General features: G+C 28.6%; 1 long non-coding RNA gene across 1 annotated transcript; it reads left to right on the top strand.

Annotated features, from left to right (window-relative positions):
* Positions 1 to 725: 725 nt before the first annotated feature.
* LOC102580761 (uncharacterized) lies at positions 726 to 2521 on the top strand. Its single transcript, XR_001473945.1, has 3 exons — positions 726 to 1433; positions 1548 to 1579; positions 1666 to 2521. It is a non-coding gene; the product is annotated as an uncharacterized lncRNA (long non-coding RNA).
* Positions 2522 to 15088: the final 12567 nt, after the last annotated feature.

Genomic DNA, 15088 nt, shown 5'->3' with positions numbered 1-15088 from the left:
TTGAAAATTTTATAAGATAATTTTAATTTTTAGTTTATAAAAATATTATATTATTTCAATATCAAATTAAATTTGGTATGGTTTGATATTCTTAAGTTCGGTTTCAGTATTTTGTTGTATTGTAATTGATAATTATAACTTGTTTTACTTCCATTTACATATAATTATGCACTAGAAATTATGACTCTGACTTTTTAAGAAACATTTTAATTATATTATGTTAACATTTTAAACATGTAGAGATATTCAAAAGAAAGTACAAGCAATTTCCTTCGTTAATTAATTACATAAAATTAAAAAAAAAAAATCAAGATAAAGTACTCAGAGATTCAACATCTAACAATTAGTGTTAATGTACTTATATTAGTTTATATAAATTATATAAGTGTCAGTATTATATATGTAATTATATATTTTGCATGAGATTTTTAATAGTTTTTAAATATAAATATCAAATATGAAAAGAAAAAAAAAAGAGCATACCAAGACATATTAAATATCATAATATTAAAATTATGGAATCAAGAGGTTTCATTGGGTATGGTATGGTGGAGTTATTATAATTATAAGAAGTGGGTGAAATTGAAAAATAAAGTTATTAAATAATAAGTAAAAGCAAAATGAAAAAAGTAAGGCAACAACGTAATTACATTAGATTGATCGTCACATAAAATTATATTTTTTTTATTGTTATATAATAATAAATTTTGAATAATAATGAAAATAAAGATTACTCTCTCCGTTCATTTTTACTTGTCAGATGTCACTATTTGACTTGACATATCTATTAAGAAAATAATTATTGATATAAGTGTTTTATATCATACTATCCCTATTAATTGAAAAAAAATATTTATTACTAAGGATAAAACATGAAAACAGTTAATTGTGTTTTCTTGATATGTTAAAAGTAGAATAAAAATAATAGTTGATTGGGTTGAAGTATATTTTTCCCCTTCAAATCAACGTACAGTTCATACATCTTTTCATTGTTTCTTCCCCCTATTTTTCTTTTTGTTTGTTGAAAGAGAAAGTGGACGAATTCAAATCGAGTTGTTTCCATTCCTCGACAGTTGTTTAATGGGTGAATTTGGTCCTTTAGGTAAATGCAACTTGGTTGTCAAAAAAAAATCCTAATTTATTGTATGGATTAGTTTTATTTTGTGACATATTAACTCACAATTTTTATCATTCTCAATCTGATCAAGACCAAATAGAAATTGGTTGATGACTGATATAGATGAGTGGGCAACAATTATATGCTAGCTCATCATTTATCGTTTAGTTCAAATTCAAATTGAACTACGATGTAAGTTGAGCAAATGATCAAACATTGAACTTGTCGACCAATACCCTATCTAAATTCTGAACCATGGGATTGGTCCGCTGGCGGCGCAGCTGGAGATTATGAGGGCAGCCGAGAAAGATGACCAGTACGTCTCCTTAGTCTATGAAGCTTGTCGGTCTCTCTTATTACCCTTCTGTGCTTAGCTTCATTACGTAACTAAATATTATCTTTCTGAAATCTTAAAGTTGTTGTTCTTCAGGTACAAGAGTCGTTGTAGCTTACCAGAATGAGGTAATTCTTTTTTACCTCGTATTGTTATCTTGGCCTTTCCAATCAATTTTTGACTAGTTAAGATTTCTTCCCATTTGCGTGCGCAGTAATCTGGTGTTGTACGGGTGGGAGAATGCAAGTACTCGATTATTGGTACTGGTGGGAGAGTGCAATTCTCTCAAAAAATTTAAGGATGACAATAGGGTGGGGCGGGTTGAGCTTAATCCGCAAAAAATTTAATCCACTTCACACATTCCTGCAATATAATGAGAAGCCTGAATGTCCTCTTTGTAACACATTCAAGCTTAGTCTGTCTATATCATTCAGATTTTTAGTCATGGATAGGTCAGGTGTTTCAAAAAGATGACTGCATATAAATCATGGACACGTCTATTCCATATGTATCAGAAAAGATTCACTCGTTCAGTATTGTACTTCATGACCTGAAATGTGAGATCCAGGGGCATAGCTATGTTATAGCAAGGGTGTCCAATTCATCGAAAAATAATAGCGTATATATAAGTAAAATGATATACAAAGTGATTAAATAACATATTCTGAACACCCTTGACATAATAAGGTGTTGTAGCCCAGTGATTTTAGCCGCCTTGGAAGTGCTGTTGGGGTAAAGGGTGGTTGTGATCTGTGGAAGGAAGGTTAACTTTGGCGCCACACATAGTGGTGTAGCAGATCATTTTATCGAAAACAAGCACATAACAACTTTACTTGATTTACACGACAGCCTACTTGTCTTGCACTGAACAACTACCATTAGATTTTCCTTCACAAGAAGGTGGCAGAGCTGTTCTGGATATTAGTATCAATTTTACATGTGCTTTGGGAATGGATTAATCACTGTTGAGGTATGACCGCTATTTGTGATGTAATTCAAGAACTTGCACCAAATTCAGTATATGATTGTGATATAGTCCAAAATATAAAGATGAAAAATTCTTTAACTAATTGTTCATCTCTTTAGAATATACTCCCTCCCTTCCAATGTGTGTGAAGGTGAAATTGCAGTATTATTACTACACTATTTACTGCAAAATTTGACATTAATAATAAATCTTAAACATATAGTAAGTAAAACTAATTGAAAGCAAAAGCAAATCTTCTTTTTTTTTAATCTTAATGTATATGTGAAGATATAACAATAGAAAGCCAATTTCAAATGGAGGTGTTGCAGTAATTTGTAACATTTTAACTTGGTAGCACACTAGATAACACTAAACATTTTTCCAACTCTCAAGTCCTATCAGCAACAAACTACTACTATCCATGACTACATATAAGTTATTGAAAAGACCTCATCATTTTTCTAACAACACTCACATCATATATAAGGAAATTGTCCCGGTGGCCGCATAATAGGCTCATTGTATCCATAAAAAAGTGGTGGCGCCTCTCTCAACCACCGCGCACTAGTAGAACGCATGTCAAAATCAAAACGACTAGTGCTACCTTGTCTCTTCCAAGCATGAAAATCACAAGATGGATTCCTGCATTCAGAAGATGTATGATATTGATCTTGTTTTTGTGGCTGTGGCTGTGCTACGTAATTTTCAGGTTTATGGACCCAATCTTTACGTGGTGCATAATGATTTGGATCGTAGTCTCCCCTTGTATGATGTTGATTGTAATTTTCACCTTCTCTTTTTTCGTTATTCTTGGCATGATCATCACTAGGCATATGACAATAAGTTTCCTTGACATGACTATTATTCTCCATTGGAGTTTGGTTCTTGGCATGATGAGTTGTTGCTTCCTTGGAACAATAGTATATAAGTTTTACACTGTTAGGTTTCACTGTTCGCTGAGTAAGGTAGTCAACGAGTAACTGAGGTTCTACATCCCCTCCTATATATACCCATCTCTTTTCTCTATCTATCTCAACTGAATCCACACCTATCAACAAAACAAAATATGAGTTAACAAACTACATCCATATGAAAAAATGAATTTTATTGAAGACGAAAGCTAATGATATTTTATCAAATATTTTCTACTTTCCATGTCATTTACGGTATTTGGTTGCACCTATTGAAAATTTTGACTCTGCACGCACTACTATATAGACTATCTCTCCATCACTACTCTGTCCACAATCACAATTGTCAAATAGGTACTACCATCATTGTTAACTATCACCACCCCAGCAACAGTTGTCATCACTCTTTTTCGCCACAATCACCATTACCTTTACCATTACAACCATCAACATAACTACCAAATACCTCTACCATTACATTCACCTACTCTGTGAGCCATCCCTACTAGTCATATATTAAGATACCGATAAGTTTCACCATCACAATTATCATCATTGTCAACCACTATTACTGCTCACCACCTCTACCACCCACCACCAACACCATCAGGTACTATCACCAATCACCTCAACTATCATAGTCACCACCTCTATAATCACAACCACTGTTATAGCTATCCATCAATTCTACCACAATACCACCCTTACTATCCACCACCAACTATCACCTGACGATTCATATTTTGTGGAATCAAATGCTTAAATAATTATTTTATTTGACTTTTAATTTTTTACTTTTTTTATTTAATTTTATGTGTTTTAGTTTGACTGAGCACAAAGTTTAAAATTTAAAAAAAAATCATTATGTAGTCTTAAAAATGTGTCAAAATATCTTTAAATCTTGTTGTGTTAAACGTAACATGTGGTATGTTCAAGCTAAAGAATTACTATACAATTACAAAATATAAAAAGTGACATTCTTCTTGAAAAACATACTAAAAAATGTTCACGTAAAAATTGAAACAATGGAGATAATAGAAATAAATAATTATCTAGATATTGAGAAAATAATGTTACTCAGTATTTAAAACTAAATATAATGGACAAAACTTATTTAAATGGTTGAGTACATCCATAATCAATCTGTAGATCGAGAGGTTGAGCCCTCCTAAAGGGTAAATAAAAATGTTACTGATCCAGCCGATGGGACAAGTCCCTTAGGCCTTAGGTTATATTCAAAATCTCAAATTTTATTTTCAACTTGAGATTAACTTCTCCCACCGACACAGTAAGGAAAAAAAGGGACAATAAGAAAGCACCCCAAAGAGTTGTTTTTTTTATTGAAAGTGGTAAAATGAGTTGTTCTACTGGATCCCTTAATATTATTCAAAAGTCAATTAGGTATGTAAAATCAAATCATTTTGTACACAAAATTTCATTAGATATTAGACAAGCAAGAGATACACAACGATAGAAATTAGTATAATTTTTCTAAAACTCCGTATCAAGGGTAGAAGTACATACCTTCCAGTCGAACAATTTTTTTCCTCACTCTTTCGGCACAATTTTCACAACAACCGATGGCCTCTATTTTTATTATACAATCCTGCAAAAAGAACAATTTTCCTACATCAAAGCAATAAATAAAATTGTGGAAATAATCTGATGGAGAAAAATAACAAATCATTACCGGTTGAGGAGGTTGATGCTCCATGGATGCATAAAGTAGCTAAATATTCCTATTGCTTACTTAATTAGGGTTTAAGATTTGTTCTAAACATAAATTATTTACTTCCATTATGATTTATGACCAACTAAACATAAATAAGGAAGATACACCTGCATGGTAAGCTTTTACATTATATTTATTGACATCTTTAATAGTGTTAAGGGAGATTGTATTTATTAAAATTAATATATCTTAATTTGAATACCCATATAAATATTAAGTTACTATATTTATATCTTAACACGAGATGATTAATATTATTTATTTCTTCACCATCTAAAATATGGATTCTATCTTTATTTAGAAAATGATTATATAGAGAATTCAAATAAATTCCTCATAAAAAATATGTCCACAAAATATTATATTACATTACATAAATTAGGGAATAGGGGTAAATATTGCTCAACTTTGTAATTTGGAGCAGAAGGAAAACTTTAATTTAGAGAGGAAATTAGTATGTTTATTACTAACTTATGTATAATTTAGTTTATTTTTTTAATGCCAAGTATTAGGGTTGTACATGACCGGGTAAGTTCGAGTTTTTCAAATATCAAACCAAATCATTTGTGTTGGATTTTTAAATCTATAAACCAATCAAACTCGGGTTTTTCAACCTCGGGTTTTTTCGAATTTTTCGGGTTTTTTGGATCTTTGAGTTTTTCCGGTAAAGTATTCATACAAACATATAATTTACTTGTACTTCAAATATTTCTTTAGTCCTACCAAAATACAACTATCTAAGGTGTTTCTTAAGAGAATAACACAAATTATGATATGAGTAATGACACTAAAATATCCAACAAAAAAATAATAATAATGAAATTGCGTAAAACAAATATTGCAAATTAACAAGTCATAATGAAAATTATCATAATTTAAAAGTACTAAATCATGCTAAAATAAGTTTAATAAGTATTAGTTACATGACTAAATATTGAAGGAAATTAAAATTAGATTATGTATTTGAATTGTCTAAACCAATGTAAAATCAAAGAACAAATATTCAATATTATTGTCATTCTTAGTGTTGAATTGATTTTTTTTTTGCATTAATATTAATTTAATTTTGATTTTAAGCTTTATTATAATTACCAACATCTGTGGACTATAATCTTTATTGAACCATTCAGAATTCTAAGTTTCAAACGTGAAATAATAAATTAAAAGATAAAAACTATGAAAAAGTATAAGAAATATTTAAAAATTATATCAAAGTAAATATTTTTATGTATAAAATAAAAATTTAAAATTATATATATAATGTCGGGTTGGTTTGGTCTCGGGTTGTTTTTTTTTAGTTAAAACCAAACCAATCCAAAAATAATCGGATTTTTTTTCCAATACCAAACCAAGTCAAACCAACCACTAGTCGGATTATTTTTCTCGATTTGGCTCGATTTTCGATTTAATTCGATTCGGTTTTAAACACCCCTACCAAATATATTGATAATGTTTAAATCAGTTTAAATGGAAAACATGAACTAAAAGAGATAATTACACTGCAACTCATAAAGTTACATTACGTAATTTATTTAAGATTTTTAATGTTTACCTAAGTTGGCCCAAGATGAGTCTTCCTCCGTAATGAAACTCCAACCTTGGTAATAATAGATTCTTACTAATATTTCTTTCACAAAACCACATTAAAGATACATTATTGTGTATACTTTTTATTATGAAAAATTTAGGAGCAATTTTTTTAGATAGTCATTCATGTTTGAAATTTTGCCTAGAAATATTATTTTTGTTTCTTTTAGGACTATAATATCGCTTAACTATTCCTAATTTATTCAAATTATATTCCTTTTTTTTTTACAATAAATTGCTCAACTCTTTTAAGTCATTATCCAATTAAAAAATTATTACTTTTTTCATATTACTAAAAAAGGGTTTTTTTTTAAAAATGTCATGTCACATTTTTAGCTCCGTTTATTTTTAATGAATTAACTTTATTTATTTATTATATTAAAAATAAAGTTGCATTTGTATTTATCTATTTTTATCATATCAAGAGAAAGATGAAAATAAATTTTATTTTACTTTTAGTATTAACTATTCATTTTAAAATATTTTTCTTTTAGTTGTTCACTTAAGCATTATCAAGAGAAATACAATTTTTTTTATATTATTACGGTTAACACTAATTATTCATTCTATATCATTTTTCAAATCATTCATTCTTAAGTTCTTAAAGAATGTGCAAAGTGAACATTAAAAACAAGTAAAAGTGAACGACAAAAGAAAAATATGTGTGGCGTTAGAGAACAGTTGTCACGACCCGAGCCTACACCCTTGACGTGACCGACACTCGAGAGCCATTGCTGGCCTCCAATCGAACCCTCATCTTGGCTGACTACAAGCGGAAGACTAACTCATGGATACACAAGCATCAAACTGAAAGAAATGCTAAATCAATAGTGTAATAAATCTCAAAACTCCTGAATATACTGAGTATGAAACATAAATTTTAAATAAAACATCTGAAACTGAAAGACTCTCCAAAACTCTCTATCTATGAAGCCTCTACTATACAAAGATGAGTGTTGGGACAAGACTCACGACTCCTCAAAAGAACTACTACTAACAACTCATAAAACTAGAGTCCTCCGAAAGATAGAAGGTCTTACTCAAAATCTGACGAACGGATGAAGTGATCCCAACAGACTCTTATTGAGGATCCTAAGAACTTGTATCTGCATCATTAAGAGATGCAGGTTGAATGACATCAATATATTGAATGTACGAGTATGTAATATAGTTGAATGACAAATAACTGAATGAAAGAACTGCAATAGATATAAATATATACTCAACTGAATGTAAAGAAATAATGAAGTGAAATCATTAAAACTTTACAAAATTACGTACTTATCTCTAAACTCAACATATTAAGTTATATAATAAAAAACACTTTTAACTCTATTTGGGAGATTCTCTAACGCGACAACAATCACTGTGAGCTACATGATGATGCAACGTCTCACCCACGCTGTCAAAACTGTCCTAAATCGTGTCGGAATATAGTACACCTCAACTAAGTGGATCCACTAAGCAATAAAGATTCATCTAAAAAGTATGACTATGCACCCATGTTATGAAGATTTTGAGTTGTTTGAACTCATCTCCATATCAGTGATCAAAACTACTCCCAATAATATATGAACTCATGCTCAAATGTATGAAACATACTCTTTCTCTGGTTTGAGATAATTGCTCAAACTATTCTCTTAAAAGAGTTAACTGCTCTGAAATATCTCTGAACTCATGAACTCGTTTAAAAATCAAAGTTTCTCTTTTCTCAAAACAATACTCTCTTTCTTCATGTAAAAATGAAACATTTGGGAAATACTTAGTTCATTTGTACTCTTTCTCAAACTCCTCTTTACTTCCTACAAAACTCAGTTTAAAACACAAATCTGGCTTTAAAAGATTCTCAAAATTTATAATTCAAAATAGGATTCATGCTGAAATATAGACATGATTAAATCAACTCAAGGATCTCAACATAGAAAACTCAAATACTCAGAACTCAACGATACTACTCATCTAAAGAATACTCAATTCATAAAGTTCATGCTGGAATATAGACGTGAACAAATCAACTCAAGAATCTTAATGTATAACATATATCAATTTAATAATTAGGAATAGAATTTCAAAAAGAATCAAAAACTCAAGAACTCAAAATCAACTCATCTCAAGAATACTCAAATTTAGGGATAGAACTCTAGATTACTCTTTTACTTATTTGAAAGTAGATGTAGGGCGTGAGGACGAACTAGTCCAACACTATGATAGCCTTGCAGAACTTGATTAGAAGCCTTGAAACCTTAGCTTGAAGGAGAACAATCAAGAAAACCTTTCTTGAGATTCTTGAATTAGTTTCTTGAAATATCTATGACCAAGAATTATAATTTTCATTAGTGATTCATAACTGTATGGAGAAATTTGAGTTGGAAAGAATGGAATTCTTGGAGAGGAACTTACCTTGAAGAAGAATCTTGAAAAAGATTGAAAGAATCTTGAATGAAAGTTTTCTACTTTGATTTTTCCTTAGGGTTTGCCTTGGGATTTGAGAGAGAAGAGAATATTGGATCAAGAGATGAAAATATGATTGGTTTGGGACTTTAATTAGTCAAGAAATCCGTTTAAAATTTCCTTAGAGGTAAAAAGACAAAAATGACCCTTTTTAATGTTTTCCCATTGGTTAATTCGTCATTGCAATGTATTAGATTACTAAAATGGTCATAACTTTCTACTCGGAACTCAGATTGACGTAAAACTGGTGGCGCTGGAAAGAAGATTCAAATACTAGTGACCTTAATTCACACCCAAATCCATTCTCACACTAAAGAATTGACCTTTTCACATATAGACAATTGTAGAATCACTCGATATTATCTTACACGTAATAAAGAATAGTTCGGATTTAACTTAAAATTTTCAGGGTGTAACAACAGTTTTCACGTTATCAAAAATCATGAGTATTATATCAACCAACTCATTTTACGAACATTATTTTCTAGTAAATTTTCCCTCTGTCCATTTTTATTTATTTATTATATTATAAATAATTATTCAATTTTACTTGTTTACTTTTTTAGAAAATTAAGAGATAATTTATCACATAATTTCTAATTCACTCTTATTATTAATTATAGTCATTAGGAGAGGGAGGAGAGAGGCTACTGAGAGGGCAAATAATGGAGAGAGGTGAATTATATATGTATATATGTTGAATTGCATATGTATATATGTCAGATAATTGTATATGTGTAACTGATATACATATGCATTTTTATACCTGGGAACGAGATTCATAAAGGGAGGAGAGAGGCGAGTGAGATTGGGAGGGGGGAGTGAGGTGAGCGACAGAGGGCTGAGAGGGAAATTGTATTTGTATATCTATCATATAATTGTATATGTATATGTATAATTTGTATTTGTATAATTTATATTTGTATATGTATAAAAAAGGAGAGAGACAACATAGAGAGATGTGTACATAATTATAGCTAAAATTAAGTTGCGAGTGTTAATTAATGACACACACACAAAAAAGAGCAACTTTCACATATAGCAAACATAAAAATCATATTTGTATGTTATAGTTATAGTTTGCATAATTGCACTCCATAGCAAATTTTATGTTTGCTATGGAGCTTTTATTTTATATTATTTGCTAGATACATCCAATTTATATACAAATTGTTCAGTTTTGTATAAATTCATTTATACAATTGGATAATTTGTATATAAAACGTTTCAGTTTTTTTTCTATATGTGTATATGTATACAATCATGTTCATCTTTAATTATGATAATTGTGTTTGTATATTAGATGTTATTTGTATATGTATATGTGTTTTTTGTTAGGCTTGTCCATTGTATATGTACATATAGCTGTAATTTGTATATGTATGTGTTCTTTGTATAGGTCTATCTGTGAAATCTATATGCAGATAAGAAATAGTATTAGCTGTAATTTGTATAAGTATATGTTCTTTTTGTTTTGCTTTTCAGTTGTATATGTATATATGTGTAATATGTATATAAATAACAATTTGTATTAGTTGAATTTGTATATGTATATGAAAATTAATGAAAATAATTAAAAATATTATACAGAATACAAAGAAAAAAAAATATAAAGTTGATTTCAACATGTTTTTGGCGGTTACCTGGAATTTTAATAGCACATTCGGGAGAGTAATGGCGACGATTCAAAAATAATGTTGGAGAGAGAAAACTAATTTGTGTGAAAGAATTAAGGAGAAAATTGTGTAAATGGAGAGAGAAAAGAATCGAAAATTCAAAAATAATGTGGATGAGAGGAAACTAATCTGGGTGAGAGATTATAAGAGAAAATGGTGTAAATGGGGATAGAAAATAACTGCTTTGATTTGTATATATCTTTATACAAATAAGCAGCAAGAACTCAGTAACAGCAGCCAAAGAAGTAGACCACCATTTTCTTGTCTTTTAAGGAACATGTAATTTGATTTAGTAGAAAATGTCGCTCGGAGAAATTGCTAGTACCTACGCTTGTTTGATCCTTCACGATGATGACATCGCCATCACCGCAGAGAAGATTTCTGCTCTTGTAAAAGCAGAAAATATCACAGTCGAGCCTTACTAGCCTCTCTTGTTCGCCAAGCTTGCCGAGAAGAGAAACATCTCAGATCTCATCATGAACGTTGGTGCCGGTGGTGGTGGTGTATAAAAGGAACTTCAGTTTTTTTTTTTACTTGTACAAATTTGTGGAACCCATTAATAGCAAACTGTCTGAAATTGTAGCTACTCAAAGGAAATAAATGAAATAGTAGCTATATTATTTATTGTGTAAATTTCATATATGACATATATTATAGTAATATTTTCAAGCTATAGCAGTAGATTTAGACTTTCAAGTTATAACATTAAAAATTTCAAGGTTCTAAACAAATTAATTTTTAAAAAAAAACTAATTTTTTAATAAATTAAAAAAAGTTAGTTTAAAAAAAATAAAGAGATAAAAGAAAAATAAATTAAAAAACGTTTTTTAATGGACACATGTAAAAAACTGAAATTGCGGTGTTAATTTAATTTGAATTTATTGTAGATAATAAATAATTAGCACGAAACAAGGGATTTAAACTAATTAAGATTATTTAGTATCCTTAATTCACTCAAATCAATTAAAATCAAATATAAAAATCAGATATTTTTTTTCAACAATTCTCTCTCTTCAATTTTCTGCAAAAAAATTCCCACATTCGAGAAATTGATAGTTTTTTTTTATCTTTGAAAATTCTTGTCTTTGTTTTGATGGACAACTACGTATTAATTATAATCAAACATGGTGGAAGATGGGATCCTTCGGGTACGTTTATATTATTGTTTAGCGTTTGTTTTTGAATGATAGCGAAATGAAAAAAAAAAAGATCAAACTGTCGAGTAATTGAAGGTGGAATCATTTTTTGTTACATGTTGATATAATTTTTTGTTAACTTTGTGAAATGTATAATATATAGTGATTTTTTGTTTATTTGTTTATTTTGTATATTGTTGTTGTTTTGTGAAATTATAAATTTAATGTAGTATTTTTGAATGAATTTGATAGAATAAATTAAATGAAATTTGTATGAAAGTGTGTTAATTATTCTGTAAAAAAAAGTTAATTATAATGTTGACGAATTTCATGAAAAGTGATTTAAGTCGATAATGAATTTGATAGAATAAGTCGAATGAATTATGTATGAAAGTGTGTTGAGAAATATGTAAAAAAAGTTTTTTTGAAATTTTGACGAAGTGTATGACAAGTGTTTTAAGTTGGTATTAAATGTGAAATTGTTGAGTTTATATTAGTTTTGTTATTTCTGTATAAAGTTGGGTGACAGTAATTAATTATTGGGTACGAGAAATGTATATAGTTTGAATGAATGATGAATTTTGTATGAAATGTGTATTAAATTAGTATGAAAATTGTTTGTAATGTAGTGTCTGGATTATATCTGTATGAAAAAATAAAGACGAGTGTGTTGTTATTATAATGATTTTTAAGGATGAAATTTGTAGTGTCTTTGGAATGAAAAGTTAATATTATTTAACATATTTCTAATTGCTTTAAGTCATCGAAGAAAATAATCTCATTCAATGTCTTCCAATTGAGAATACGCAATGCGACCATTGCAACACAGATAGCAATTTTGTTGTCAAACGGATGACAACACTCATAAAACCATATCTGCAACGCTAGGTGGAATTGGCTAAATTTGTAAAAATCTGTTTTGAATAAAATAAAAAGATAAAAAAGGAAAATAAATCGATTTTGAATAAAAGAAAAGAAAAAAAAATGGAAATATGTGTATTAAGTGATTTTGAATTCATTGATGATAATTGTTAATTAGCATAAATTTAGGAGATTCAAACTAATTAGGAATATTTATTTTTCTTAATTCACTCTAATCTGTTAAAATTAATTAAATAATCTAATTTTATCCATTTTCTTCAAAGTTTCTCTCTCTTCATTTTTTTTTCTAGAATTCTTGTCACTAACGAGTAAATCCAGTTTTTTTTTATTTGAAAAGTCTTGATTTTGTTGTGATGGACAACTTCTTATTTATATTAATTAAACATGGTGGTAGATGGGATCCTTCATGTTAGTATGTTTTATGATATATTGTTTGTATTTGTATATTACTGTAACGTAAAAAAAAAAATGAAACTGTAAATCACATTTTGTGATTTTGTTTATGTATACTAGATTTAATTTTGTGATATTTTTTGTATAAACAATATTTTGTTCATAATACGTCCTAATTGTTGTGAAACTGTAGTTAATGACATTCTCTAAATTTATTGGTACGTTTCTATTTTATTTTATTTTTGATTATTTTGTATACTGTCTATATCATGATTTGTATGAAATTTGTATTAGGTTTGTATGAAATGTGAATATAAATACAACACATATTTTTTTTAACTTTTGTTTTATTTAAAACTGACTGTGATTTCGTAATGAAACAGGGAAATATGTTGATTTTCAGATGGAATGAATTATTATAGTGGCATGATCTTGGTATGAATAATTAATAAATTTTGGCATGAAATAGGTATGAAATGTGTGAATAAACTTGAACGCTGGAAGGGGTTTGCTGATGTGAAATTCAAGAGGTCTAAAGTTACATACAATACATGTCATCGAGAGGGTCACAACAGGAAGACATTCATGATCGAATTACCCTGCACCAAAAAAATTATAAATTATTTTGATTCATTCTGTCTTTTAAGCTAATGAATTATAATTTCTAGAACATTATTATGAGTACTATAAAATTCATTTTATGTATTCATTGTTTTTTCAAATATATAGTGAACAATTGATTAAGTAATGTTGGTATGTAATTGGTATGCAATTAAAGTTACATTGATACTAGTTAGTGTAATTTTCAATTGGTATTCTTTTGATATCCACTTGGTGTCCGACTTGAAAAAAAATATAAAATAAGATGTAATTGAGGTGGATACAATATAATATGGTCATTGTTTTACATTGTGAGCGTCATTCATTCCAGATTTATACAAGGTGGATACCAACTTCATATATTTTTTTTATTTTTTATTTTTTATCTTAAATTCTCAAGTTAAAATATCAAATGTATACAAATTGGATACCAATTTAATGTCATTCTTATTTTTCAATTTGGAGATCAAGTAGATACAATGTAAGCCAAAAATACCAACACCACTTAATCAATTGTTCATTATTTTTCAAATATATAGTGAACAATTGATTAAGTAATGTTGGTATGTAATTGGTATGCAATTAAAGTTACATTGATACTAGTTAGTGTAATTTTCAATTGGTATTCTTTTGGTATCCACCTGGTGTCCGACTTGCAAAAATATATAAAACAATATGTAATTGAGGTGAATACAATATAAAATGGTCATTGTTTTACATTGCTAGCTTCATTCTTCTCAAATTTATACAAATTGGACACCAATTTAATGTCATTCTTATTTTTCAATTTGGAGATCAATTAGATATAATGTAAACCAACATAAAATATTTCATGTAATTTTAATTGGTGTCTATTTTGTTTCGAACTATAATCCAGCAAATATAGAAACAACAAGACGTATTTAAGATTTCAAACCAAGTTATCCAAACTAAAACTAGTTAATGATCTATCCAATTGGTATGCTTTTGTATACAACTGGTATCCCGCTGGAAAATTATAAGAAACAAAACGTAAAACTAGTTATGTGTTATTCATTTGATATCCATTTGAAAAGCTTAAGTGTAACAACATATACAATTGTGGTGTACTATGTTTATGAGGTGTTTTTCAAAACTAAAGTCTATTAAATGTCTGGCAAAAACAAATATATATCATCCAAAAATTTAAAAAAAAAACATGTAAACAATGCATTTTCTCGCTTACAAAATCTGACAAAAATTATAAAAACATATCGACATTTGTTGATTTTTTTGTTTTTTTTTTTTTTTTTTTTTTTATTACATTTTTTTTTTTTGTTTTGT

This window comes from Solanum tuberosum, unplaced genomic scaffold (assembly GCF_000226075.1).
Source record: "Solanum tuberosum cultivar DM 1-3 516 R44 unplaced genomic scaffold, SolTub_3.0 scf00135, whole genome shotgun sequence".
Taxonomy (NCBI): Eukaryota; Viridiplantae; Streptophyta; class Magnoliopsida; order Solanales; family Solanaceae; genus Solanum; species Solanum tuberosum.
This window is presented reverse-complemented; position numbering and strand designations above follow the sequence as displayed.